This window comes from Helicoverpa armigera, chromosome 23, assembly GCF_030705265.1.
Source record: "Helicoverpa armigera isolate CAAS_96S chromosome 23, ASM3070526v1, whole genome shotgun sequence".
NCBI classification, from domain to species: Eukaryota; Metazoa; Arthropoda; class Insecta; order Lepidoptera; family Noctuidae; genus Helicoverpa; species Helicoverpa armigera.
Window position 1 is genome coordinate 1,115,435 of NC_087142.1, and position 14,249 is coordinate 1,129,683.

At 34.6% G+C, this 14,249-nt stretch overlaps 1 protein-coding gene across 1 annotated transcript in view; it reads left to right on the top strand.

Moving 5' to 3' along the window:
- LOC110376760 (regulator of G-protein signaling loco) overlaps positions 1-14,249 on the top strand; it is a 97,716-nt gene that overhangs the window by 11,385 nt on the left and 72,082 nt on the right.

Genomic DNA, 14,249 nt, shown 5'->3' on the forward strand with positions numbered 1-14,249 from the left:
AAGCCACACTAACCTTTACAATAAAGGACATAATAATTCAGTTCTAATCACATAAACCGGATGTTCTATCAATTATTTATTTATATTACCTCTTTTATTACCTATATCTCAAAGACTAGATATAGAAAACAATAACATACTAAAACATTACGCAAATAAATATCAACTTACAACAGTTTACAGTTTATTTTTACCTGTTTATTTTTAGTTCGACATTACCTAGAAAATGTTATTTATATCTGAATAGGATTTGATGTCAACAGATGATACATAAACATATTTACTTACATACAAGAGTGTCCTTGGATCATTTTCAGAAGTCGGCTACAATCAAACGTTACAATTTGAACGATGATAAGAAATGCGGATCTTTTATCTTTATTTTAAAATCAGTTTGTTGTAGCGTAACCAAGATAGTCGAATTTCCGAAGACTGTGCTGGACCATTTTTTGTTTTTTCCTGGGTATTAATAATATCAATTTTCGGACATCTACAAGCTTCCCTGCAAAGTTAGAATAAAAAAAGCAATTTTTACCTCGACAAGTCCTATAAGACCTTACTCCAAAACTATTTATTTCTTTCCAAAATATTAGTGTTATATTGTCTAAATTCCATTCTTAGCCTTATATTACCGTTACTAGACACTGAACTCATCTTTCAACACCATAATTTTAAAACACATGTGCCTCAAGCATTTCAAGTATACCCCATTTTTTCATCACCTCAATGTAACATACACCAGGAACGTCACCCTTTTTTCCCAACACATGGCCACCCTACGTAGTACAAATATTCTATTTCAGTAGCAATGTGTATTATCAGATATTTGTCGAGGCAACAAGGGCCGGCTATATATAGCAACTGTGAATCACGTAAGGACGAATATTATCATTCGTTCCAGTTGCATTGTTTATTAAGATGTCGTGAATAAATAATCTTTGTACTGTATAAATAATGTAGGTACTGTAAAGTTTGTTGTGTTAGAATTATGTAGGGTTTTGTATGTGTTTGTTTTGGACAGGTAATTTTATGTTCGGATTATAGGATGCTTCTTTTTAAGATTTTTTTATTTGTATATTTTTGGTGGCTTTTTCATCAGACTTGTAGATCTGTGAAAACTCAACTATTATTTTGTATATTTACCCTTATTACCCTTTTGGTCCATAAGATACTTGAACAGCAAGTTATTCTTAACATAAATTACCACTAAGCAACAAGTACATATTAACATGTTCTACTATGTGAAATATTTTGTTTAACAGCGGATGTGCCGGGCCCCTCGACACAATAGAGCGAAATAACCGCACACATAATTACTGCAGAGTTATTTAAACATTCATCTAAATAGGTATGGGAAAAACTTTACAAAAGTATCGATAAAAGTAAAGGAAAAGAAATCATATAAGTACCAATGCATTTGCAAATATAAACATCCGAATTGAGAACCTTCTTCTTTCTGGGAAGTCGGTTAAAAATTATCGATAAGTTTATCTAATCTTGGATGGCATTTTTTCCTTCAGAATTTTGTGTTGAAAAAAAAAATACAGGAAAAAATATATTCAGAAAGGGCTTAACCCATCAGTAGATTATATTATTTATGAGATAGACATGAAATTAAGTAAGACTGATGTAATGATTATCCTGATTGAAGTCCGTTATCTAGTCTAGACGTCTAGACTCTATAGGTATACCTATCTCAAAGTTTTTTCCTAAATTATACCAATAATATAAAATTATATCCTCGCTAATCTAACTAGCCTACAAAGAAACACCGAGTTCTTTATATTGAAGTCCCCTTATTTCCAGTCTAGCGTCAGTATTTGTAATTTTAATTACTTCTATAATGAATATCATACCAACACACATTAGAATACGTACAGTATTTATTAAACTGCGTGCAATTAAAATCTATCGTATTTATCGATATATAAAAGACATTAGCGACAAAACGCGCTCGTAAAGATACTGAAGTTCTTACATCAAAGGAGTTTATTAGCTATTTGCAATGAGAAAGCACAAGTAATTATACAATCATACTGTTTATGACAGCGGCTGTCGTAATTGATTTTCTTATCGAAAGACATTTAAAACCGTCCCGATATTTTATCTATCTCTTGGTCCGCTTATCATCCTCCGAGCCTTTTTCCCAACTATGTTGGGGTCGGCTTCTAGTCTAACCGGATGTAGTTGAGTACTAGTGCTTTACAAGGAGCGACTGCCCTATCTGACCCCCTCAACCCAGTTACCCGGGCAACCCAATACCCCTTGGCTAGACTGGTGTCAGACGTTCTGGCTTCTGAGTACCCGTAACGACTGCCAAGCATGCTAGGGATAGAATTTTGACGTTAGCTTTGTACAAGTAATGTGGAATTTCTATCTTTAGTAAGCAAATCCACAAATAGATTAAATATTGGAATTGGTTACTGAACTGACATTTACCGTGGATAATTTTGTAATATATCGATGTTGCATGTGTGGTTGCGTTGTGTGAGAGTCATTTGATTTTGATGATATCGACTTTTTATGAGTTTCATTAGATTTCAAAACGTAGGTTGCAATTTTATAGCTTGCTAGTATTAGGTCACGATTCCATCTATGTATAGTATGTCTTTTAACTGACAAATCATTAATCATTCCTATTTTGTTACCCTTCAAAACTTGAACTGTGTAATATTGTTTTTGCGATAACTTTGATATTTATTAATTAATTTATTGGGTTCCAAGTCCAAAACTATCAATGGACAAAGGTACTTGAGTCAATCGCCGTCAACATCAGCCATTAGATGGACAGATAGCTTAGTCAGACCCGCATGTCGTTCAATATCATGATCCCTTCCCTTGGGAATATGGAAATTCAATTGGGTAAGTATTAATTGAGTCTTGTTGCTCGAAAAAACTGTTTTAAATAAACAAAATAAATTAAACGAATTGAAAATGCTTTGTTTGTCGCAGACGAAAATACTTACTGATTTAACACCAAGCTGGCATTGTCTTTGATTTAGAAAAAGACTGCCCAGGAAACAATTTGATTTAGTTACTTCCTCCTGCCTAAAGAAGAAGTTTAGAAAGAGCATAAGTTAAAGTATTGCTTGTTACTTCGATAGATGTTGTTAGAAATTATATAAAATAGTCACTGGGGCTTGGACCTGGATCCCTATAAGAACGAAGAGTATAAATAAAGTTACTTAAAACCAAACATTGCTATAAAACAGATAGAACAGCGAAGGATGTTGTAGGACTTAGGAAATAGTATATCTAATTTAATTGTGTATTTAGTGTCAACATTACAGAATCTTATCTCGGCTGCTCGGTGCTATGCATATAATCTAGCAACCAGTTTCTAGTTTCATATCAGGCAGTTAGCATAATATTAGATGTTATCTTAACTGGAAAATTGCATTTATCGATATATTTAAAACACATCACTATTGAATATAGGCGTAAGTTGCTGTTTTTTTTTTCTTTTGCCTGTTGTAAATATGCTATGATAGCTTATTTTTTGTTGGAAATCTAAATATGCTTATGAATTGCCGCTAAGGGAAAGGTATAGGGTGTGTAATCATATAGGAAAAACCACATTAACCACGAAACTAATAATTAAAAAAATAGATGTTTATCATTTTATTTAATATTAAGTAAGTTATTCAACAATTAGACAATATTTACGATCCATTATGAAACATATACATTATTTACCGTTGCGCACACGCAAGATTATATCGATTTAATTATAAAGTAAAGACAATAGCTCTAAACTGTCAGTTTATATTCGTGAGTAGGTTGATTCATTCAGTTTTAGTGTTTTAGTGCCAAATCGTGACTGTTTGCCAATACGGTGGCTTGATACGGTATTAAGTATGATTGGTAGTTGTATCGATTTATGTCACATTGCAGTTTATTTAAATTTTCAGGAATAATGTTATTTTTTCATATTCTCAAAATATTAATTTTTAATACTGCCTTCTGTTAAGTCTTCTTTTCTTCTATGATTCATTTGTAGTTTAAATTATGAGGCATCAAATTGGAAAATGTAATCTGACCATATTTTAGTGCAGTTGGCAGTTGCTGTCGGTCAGTACAAACAAGTTTTTTTGAGTATTTTTCCTTAAAAAATTACAGTTTTCAACTGCACACTAACTTCGCTGCAACTATAATTTAATGTTGAGCAAACTGACGACATTGTTAATTAAGTCAACAGTACCTTCTAATATCTTCCAAAATAGACGTTACAATTCTATATCCAGCCTACTTGCCCATATGCACACAGCAATACTACTAAAACTGTCAATTGATTCCAAGTAGCGCATTGATTGATACAGTGGCTGCCTATCGAGGACGCGACCTGATTCTAGACCACTGAAATAGATACGACAGATAAACACAGGTTTAACTCACCATACATATTTATTGGTTTGTCAAGAGAACGGGTCACATCGATTTTTTTTTATATTTTTGTTTTTTTGAGTTTTTATTATTTATCGGTGTTGAATTTGTTAGGCTGTTTTGTGGCAGTTGACAAATATTACGGATGTGGTTTTTCATGTAAGTATTCTAGTGAATTTTCATATTTGGGTGATGTACAAATAGATTGACTTTGAAACTGAGTTACCTCAGAAAACAATTTCGATTAAAGTAGTTATATAAGTCTAGACCACTGACAAAGAAACGATAGATAAACACAGGTTAACTCACCATATTATATATTTATGGTTTGTTAAGAGAACGGGTCACATCGATATTTTTAAACTCATTTTTTTATCGTTGCTGCATTCTTTGGACAATTTTGTGGTCGTTGACAAATATTATGGAAGTGGTTTCGTGGAATTGTGAGTATTCTAGTGAAGTCTCAGATTTGGGTTATGAACCTGTAAAAACAATAAAAATGAGGTCCCATTCAAATAGATAGATAAAAAAAACACTGATGAAATTATTTTTTATTTTGGTCAACCTTATTTTAACCAACATTTTCAGTATATTTTCCTTGTTCTTTGGATGAACTGGAAATTCGTAATTCTCCAATTTTAAAAAAATAATGTTTGAATACTTGTTTAGTCTTCCAATATGACAAGCGTTTCCTAACAGCTATTTAGTCCAAAGAAAGCTAGTCATAAACTATCGAAAGAAAGGTGTTTCTCCACAAAAGAAACTTGGAAAACAATAGGAAGCTACGGAGCACTTTCCAAGCATTTCAATACACTATCATTGTACCGATGTATATAAAGAGAGGTGCGAACATGTTTGGCTTCCCGCGGAAGACATAAAACCTGATAGATGATGAACAAATTTTTTTATAGATTATAAGTTTTTTATTTTAGTTGTGATAGAAACTTCAAAGCTGCCTGATAATGTTTTGTTTACACATGGTTATCTCCGTCATAAAAAAGCCGTTACATTACGCTCCTCATTTACAGTTTTGAAAAAAAAGCTTGTCACATGAAAAATAGTACACAAGCTTAATTTCAGCCTTTCCAATACTCAATTCTTTATTAGCATTCCATGTGTTATAACAGGTGGTACATTTTGATCAGTGACAATATGGACCCTGTAGGGCAAAGTTTAAAGAAGTAGGAGAGTTTTTTTTTGTTCCAAATCCTAGATAGACGCATTTTCATTCGTGCTAAATAATCTATCATACATCATCCATTCATTCAATAAGTATAATCCTACTTAACCACAAGCACAGTTCATTAGATAAAGTTATACCGTCTACATGACTTCCGTACTTCACAAGGTTGGCATACCGACCTCTTTTCGGCAATATCAGGGGGTCGGGAAGTCAAGAGTTATCGTAGCGGTCCTATCAATGAGTTCTTTGTTTTTACCAATTTTTTCGACAGGATGTTTATGGAATTGGAAGTTTTTTTGAGGATGTTTGTTAATTTTTGCATTGGTTTTCAGTTATGTAATTTTGATATCGTGCGTATGTTAGGCATGCGTATATTTGTAAGGATGTCTGTATGGTGTGTATTTTTTTCTTTCACGCGAAAACTTTTGGATGGATTTCGATTTAGACACTAACCAAAAATTTTGCCCTTTTTTAGTTATCTTCATTACATACAAACAGAATTGTCGTATTTACAACATAAATAAGGACTTTAGCACATTGAGATCGCTAAAAGTAATTTTACGTATTTTTTAGGGTTCCGTACCTCAAAAGGAAAAAACGGAACCCTTATAGGATCACTTTGTTGTCCGTCTGTCTGTCTGTCTGTCTGTCTGTCAAGACCCTTTATCTCAAGAACGCGTGGACGTATCAAGATGAAATTCACATGAAATGCTCAGGTCTGTTGTCTCTTTAAGCTGTGAAAATATCAAACATCTTAGCCAAGCCAATCCAAAGATACAGCCGATTATGTCGATATTTTCAACAAATTTTCGACACTCGCAAAGGAATCAAAACCTACAGGATACTTCCCGTAAACTCAGAGTCTTGAAATTTGGCATAAAGCATTGTCATATAATGCAAATATAGGAAAAATTACGAAAATCTCATTTTTTTAGTTATACAGGGTTACAGGTTAAGTCGACCTAGATCCTTTAAGGGGTTTTAGTTTTCATCATTCCTAGCTGATTTGACCATGAAACACCCCACCCCAAACCTAACCCATACTGAGATATTGGATTTTGATTATTTTTTAAATAAAATTAAGATTTTTTGTATAATTGACCCTTTTTTCGGATTTTGTGCCTCTAATTCATAGTGTTTTTGCTATTTTTGTGTAGTAGATTAGTTTGTTTATTACTCTCAACACAAAAAAAGCAGGTAACTGAACCAACTGGGTAGTAGTCGACGATTGAAAGATTAAAAACTAAACAAATTTGTATAAACATTTTTTTTCTTTTAAGAATATTTCAAAAAAAGTCTATGACAGTTATGCTGCAGATGTACTAAATAAAATCTACGTTTCTTTAGCTATCCAACAAGGTATAACAAGCTAGGGTATCATCATGATATTCAGAAAAAAAATTCTGATGTAATGCTCTCAGGCAGTAGTAAAACATAACTGTACTTAAGGACAAAGTTATCACTTGGGCCAGCAAACGAAATAAAACAAACTAAATAGCTTAAACAACGTTTATTATTATTTTTTACAATACATGTTCCACATGTCCGCCTCTGTTCCGCACACATATTCGCATTCTATGCCTTAGTCCACTTTTAACCACACCAGTCGTTAAGCCTCTTCTAATTTCGTTAGCCGCATCAATAATTTTCTGTCTTAAAACATCAACAGATGAGATCGGATGAGGTTCATTGTAAACTAAGCTTTTCATATGGCCCCACAAATAAAAATCCATGGGGGTCAGGTCGGGACTTCGGGCTGGCCACGGTATGGGTCCACCTCTTCCAATCCATTTGTTCGGGTAATTAGTGTCTAGCCACTCTCTGACGCTTCTTCGGTAGTGTGCAGGGCAACCGTCATGTTGATACCACATATTATTATCATTTAAACTGAGGGGTAAATCTTCCAGTAATTCGGGTAAATCATTTCTTAAAAAGTTTTCATAATCTTCCCCATTTAAATTGTCAGGCAGAAAATGTGGCCCAATCAAATGGTTTGAGATTATTCCCATCCAGACATTCAAACTGAACCGTCTCTGTGATCCCTTTGGTCGCTTCTTATTGGGATTTCTGTTTTCTTTTGGAGCCCAATAATGAGCGTTGTGGTAATTGGTGATGCCGTCTTTATCAAATTTTGACTCATCTGTCCACAAGATGTGTTTTAAAATGCTGGGTTTTCTAAATCTGCGTTGAGCATGAATCTGCAGAAATCTAATCTCCTCACGGGATCTCCTTCTTCGATAACATGTACCGGCGTGTAATGGTATGGATAAAGGCCTGCAGTATTCACTGTAAACCACACTTTCCACTGCGATATTCCAAGTTCTCGGGCAACAATATTAGTGGAAGTAGTTGGATCCGATCTAAACCGTTGTACTATTTCATTGTCTTGCTCTTCATCGTCATCATTGACACGAGGTCTGCCTAGGTCTGATCGTCGCCTCGAAACAGAGCCAGTCTCTCTTAGTCGCCGGTACACTCCGTCAAAGACACTGACATCCGGTACTCGGCGCCCGGGATAACGTGCAATGTATTCATCCCGAGCTCGCGCGGATACACAGTTGCAGTACCCGTAACAAATTAAAATATCCGCATATTCCTCGTTCGTGAAGGTCGTCATCGTCAACAGTTCCAAATCAGAAGCACGTATCAAAGTCCAGTTAACAAGCACAGTCACAAATCGAAGGGGAAACAGTCCAGAAACACAAGCCAAGTCGAGTAAAAATCCAAGAGCACAAGTATCACACACATCTACTACGGACGAATCGCGTAAGCAGACTACTAAAACCAAACAGAATAACAACAAAATGGCCGAAAATTATCTATCTCGCTCACACCTACATAAACCGTCCTGCTTGCACGCACCACAGCCACCACAGCTCCATCGAAGGACAATAGTACCGTAATTTTTTGCTACTACCTGGGACCCTTTTATGAAAGTTTTCTAAGAACTGTGATAATACCCTAGCTTGTTATACCTTGTTGGATAGCTAAAGAAACGTAGATATTATTTAGTACATCTGCAGCATAACTGTCATAGACTTTTTTTGAAATATTCTTAAAAGAAAAAAAATGTTTATACAAATTTGTTTAGTTTTTAATCTTTCAATCATCGACTATTACCCAGTTGGTTCAGTTACCTGCTTTTTTTGTGTTGAGAGTAATAAACAAACTAATCTGCTACACAAAAATAGCAAAAACACTATGAATTAGTGCCACAAAATCAGAAAAAAGGGTCAATTATACAAAAAATCTTCATTTTATTTAAAAAATAATCAAAATCCAATATCTCAGTATGGGTTAGGTTTGGGGTGGGGTGTTTCATGGTCAAATCAGCTAGGAATGATGAAAACTAAAACCCCTTAAAGGATCTAGGTCGACTTAACCTGTAACCCTGTATAATATAAAAAAAAATATTTTAATAAAATGAAACTTACTACCCTATTTCTCACGAACGAATAAAGGTATCAAATTGAAATTTATACCAAATACCTAGGTCTATTGTCCCTTTAGGCAGTGAAAAAATCAAACTTCTAAGTTAACGCGATCAAAAGATACAGCGGTTATACCGACACCTTAGACGAATTTCGGTCACACGCTAGGGAATCAAAACCTACAAGGTACTTCCCGTGAACTCAGAATCTTGAAATTCGGCACGAAGCAACGTTATATAGTACAGATAAAGGAAAAATTGCGAAAATGATAAATTTGAAGTTACATAAAATATTATTTTGCGCTTACATGACATAAAATATTTTTTTAATAATTATAAACTTACTACCTACCCTTTATTTATTTATTTATTTATTTATTTATTTACAAATTTTTGTACACACACATAATAGAGAAAGATGACAGGAAAGAAAGAATTTACAAAGGTAATGCTTATTTCTTAAGAAATCTCTTCCAGCATACCTGCGAAAGGAAAAAGAGAATAAAAGAGATGTAGACAGTGTGTAGAAAAAGCAAAGGAAACAGAAATTAAAATGGAAGAAAACAGCTGTATATTGTATAATACCTACATAAACAATACGTAAATAATGAATATATACCTACTAAATAATATATACCCAAAAATAAAATAATATATACCCTTTTTCACATGAACGCGTAGAGATATTAAAGTTGAAATTCATATCAAACACTTCCTAAATATAATTGCCTCTAAACTGTGAAAAATTTTAAATCATTCAAAGGCCATTGGGCACCTTAGTATGGAAACCATACCCACGGCGGATACGAACGAAATATAGCACAGTATAATGATAAAGGCTTTGATTTATTATGGCATTAGTCGCATCAATGTGAACCATGGGAATCTAGAGAAAATCAGGTGTAAACATCAAATATTTTCCTCATTAATAATGGGGAATTTAAACGATCAAGTTTGACGGATTTGAGAAATCATTTCTTTGTAGTGAAAGAGTAAACTCTTCGTTTATTTCCATTGTCATCAGGTCAGGATCTGATGATGGAAATCCTGAGAAATCGAGGGCAACTATCAGAAATTGTAGGCATGCATAGGATTACAACTTGATTCTCAGATGTATGTCTGGTGATACTATCAAACAGTGAAGGTTTAGAGCTTACCTGATGATGGAGACGTGAGAAAGTCGAGAGAACTCCTCAACGGTATGTTTTAGTTACGTCGTGTTTGGGCTTATATTATTCGTATTGACGAGAACTTTTCACAAAAGTTAAAAATAAAAACAACTTCTAAAAACAACAAGAAAACTGTTTATATGCATCGGTCTAGATCTCGGTGATTAAATAAATATAGATGCATCATCTAGACACCGATTTCTAGACCGATGCACCTAACATCTTTTTAATTTCTTTCTTGCTTTTGTTTTCTTGTTGCTTTTTTATATGTTTGAAGTTGGATTTGTTTGTAAAATGCTACAAAATAAAATAAAGCCGACTTTATAAAACAAAGAAAGGGACAGAATTACACTTTTGTCAAGGCTCTAGAAACGTAAAGCCAGCAGCCCCGAATCCTACTCTCTAGCAGTCGTTGTTACAATTCGACAGTTACAAGTCGTCAGGCAGTTTCGAACAAAACCTGAAACTGGGGCTCATTAGGTGATTAATCCCTCAAAAATAAAAGATCCCATTAGTAGTGAATTCTCATCACCTAAAATAAAATAAGCTCCAACACAAGGTTACGTTATAAATTGTAAAGGAGTTCCCATAACTATATCTGATCTTTGCTATCGATCCCACAATGGCAGTCAAACCTACCTATGTGGAAAGTCTTCGCCATTACCTACGAATAAAATAAGCCCAAACACGTGGTAGTTGCAACATACCGTTCAGGAGTTCCCTCGACTCTCTGTAGTCTCCATAATCAAATCAGCTCCAAACCTTCACTGTTTACCAGTACCCTCAAAAATACACTCACATGTCTGGTTTTGACTCGATGCGTGCCTACAATATTCAAGAGTTGCCCTCGATTTCTCAGGGTTTCCAGATCCTCATCAGATCTTGGTCATCCGATTTGGCATCTTCCTTCTTTATGAAAAGTCTTTAACAATAAAAACTAGTATTGCAACCTGTACAATCCTCTGAAACTGCCTGTCTTTTATATTTTTCAAACGATCCTGGACATTCGTCTCCATGGAATTTTAATAAAATATTTATATTCAAAGAAACGTCATACCATTCTCCACGATTTAAAACTACTTTGATTCATGTCCGCCACTTTTTACAAAGCGGGTCAGATATGCCCAATAACCTTTAAGACATAATTAGTTATTTTCAATCAGATTTCTGAATGATGACTATAAAATGTTGTATATTGTTGTATATGTTGTATAACTTTAATAAAATAACTTTTACAAGGTACTGGCCTACTATTTTAGTTATATTATAAAATAAAAAATATTAACTATTTTGACTCTCACGAAATTACCATAACTATGATTGTTCTAAATTGAACGGTTGGCGCGAGACTCACTTTTTAGCTATACAGGATTTGTACGGAACCCTCGGTGCGCGAGTCCGACTCGCACTTGGCCGGTTTATTTTTTCTTACATATTGTTATTTATTACGTTTAAAAAATATATCGTATGAACCTCTATATTTTTGGGAAATCGGTTCTAAAACCTACCTCATCGACCCCTTTAGTAGATATGTAGATTGATATACCACCGTAACGGTTTGAGGGCACTCCAGCAGCTAGTGTTCTAAATAGGCAGCTTGCCAAACACACGACTTTAATTACGGAATTAATTGAAACACGTTTACTTTGATGTTTCACTCCGTTTCGTTGGCTAATGTAGGTGAACTGTCAATCACTGCTTCGACAGGCTACATTTTTTTTTCAGTATTTTTCCTTTAAAATTGAAATCTGCGTTTATTTTCGCAATTTGGCTGTTATTTATTAGACAGAAATTCCATTTTAATTGCAAAAGTCAGAACTAATTAGCAGCCTAAAATCTCACTTTTATGAAAAAAACACTTAGGAAAAAAATACAAAAAATCTTATACTTAATGAACCTATTTATAGAACTCTGATAAGTAAAGCACACTGCGTCCAGATGATCCAAGCTGCGCACGCCACGATCATTGTTCGATTTATTTACACGCTGCGTTCCCGCAACGCTCCCGCTTCGAAACAATCAGTCACTAGCCGGCCGCACTTCATGACACACGCATCTCATGTAAAAACAACCATTGTTACAATGACAAAATATCTGCTAATTAACATTTCGTAACATCTAACAAGTGCTTCTTAAATAAACCTTATGTGAACGCAATAAGGTACAAAATTGTTCGTTTTCTTCAATTGCAATAATTGATTGCTAATTGGTTATAGTGCTTTCTCTGTTCCGCTTTGTGACAAGTGAATAAGAGTTGGTGATTTGACACGTGGTCTCAAATTGGTGATGTTTGGTGATTAGTGGTGGTGATACAAAATGGCGAATAGAGTGATGGGTTACGTGATTTGCGGATATAATTCCGTGGATAATTTGATGGTGAGTTTTTTTGTTAACCGGCGAATTCGGTTCTTAATGATTCTGATACAATTGTTTATTTTTTATGTGCTCTTCATGTAATTTTATACTCTGAGATATGAATCGGTTTCTTGTCATAAATCATTGTTGTTCGACCTATCATAGTCAGAGTAAATTCCAGCAGGCCTCTTGATACAGCTTTGTTATTTTTAACTGGATTCTTACTAAACTATCGACTGTAGTTATTATATGACGTAATGTATTTATTAAAACCTTCATTGATGAACATTTTAAGGATAACCTTTTCATAAGATTTACTCAAATAAACATTCAGAACAAATTATGTAGTTGTACTAGGGGCAGTCCCTTTTTCCTCTTACATGAAACATAATTGAAGAGACACAAAATTAAGATTGTTACTGCTTATCATCAAACCGAATTAAAGATTGATGCCATACCATACAAGTTGCTCCCTGCGGTTCCACCTGCGTGCCGAGGGAACTGCTTCCAGAACCTAGAAAGAAACCTCGGAAACATACATTACATAAATAAAATAGGGGAAAAATTAGCAAACATTACTAAAATTAATATTTTAGGGGGTTCCCATTCAACCAACGCATTGTATTGCTCATTATATGCATAGGTACCTACGGAACTGCCTACGACTCGCACTTGGCCGGTTTTCCGACACCTTCCAACTCTTCAATAGACAGTATACACAATTCTAATTAGCTGTACAATCCATGATGAGATTCCATACGATATTAATTCGTGTTACATAGCTGTATGTAGCCAAGAATAGATTGCATCTATGAAGTTTATAATTTATGATAAACTGAGCATGTCTGCTGACGGCTGATCTTACTGATAGTCAGCTTATCTGCTTAGGAAATTAGTTTGATTTTGCTATTTATAAGTAGGTATAATGTATGCCTAAGCTAATTAAGTAATAATAGAAGTTAACCGTTATATGCCGTTTTTTTTTGCGATAAGAATAATGCGCAATTCCCCGCAGTTATTTTAGGATTTTGTAATTTGTCACCCATCCTTGACACTAATCTATGGACCACAAGGCCCTGTAACCGACGGGAGCTGATGACGTCATATGACACCATATTTATCGTTACACTGGACGTTTTTATTATTAAAAGTTATACTCAAGTTAAGTGTGGTCTGCAATTTTGGTTGCAGCTGCAAATCGTGGCTTTTGAATACCCCAGTAACACTGTTAACCGGTACTGTTTTTCTTTATCTATTAATATTCTGTCCCTACGGTTATAGCGTGATAGGTAATAGTCGGTGGTACTCCAAGAACTGATATATCGACCGCCTAGTTATTTTCAAATCTAACCGATATGTTCGGAGATAAGAGCGTTCAAACATACAACAAAAATTCATAGGCTCAATAACCAATAACTTAAAATGCCAAATGTCCGGACACTACATATACAACGCTCGCATTTTAATCACTAACCACTACATAAGGAGAATGAATGTACGACTTATAGTATGTTTGCATGTGTGCGTGCAAGCTCGCGACAACTGGCCCTTTTTGAAGCAACTACCAACGTCAGGAGTGAATGCATTTCCATGAGTACTTAAATGCACTTCCGACAAATCCCGCTACCTTGATTATTAAGTCAGGAGCTGACCTATTTGTGGGCCCGTGGCTAAGTAACAGCCACATAGGTCAATTGATTACATGATTATGCGTTCAGTCCGTGAATGA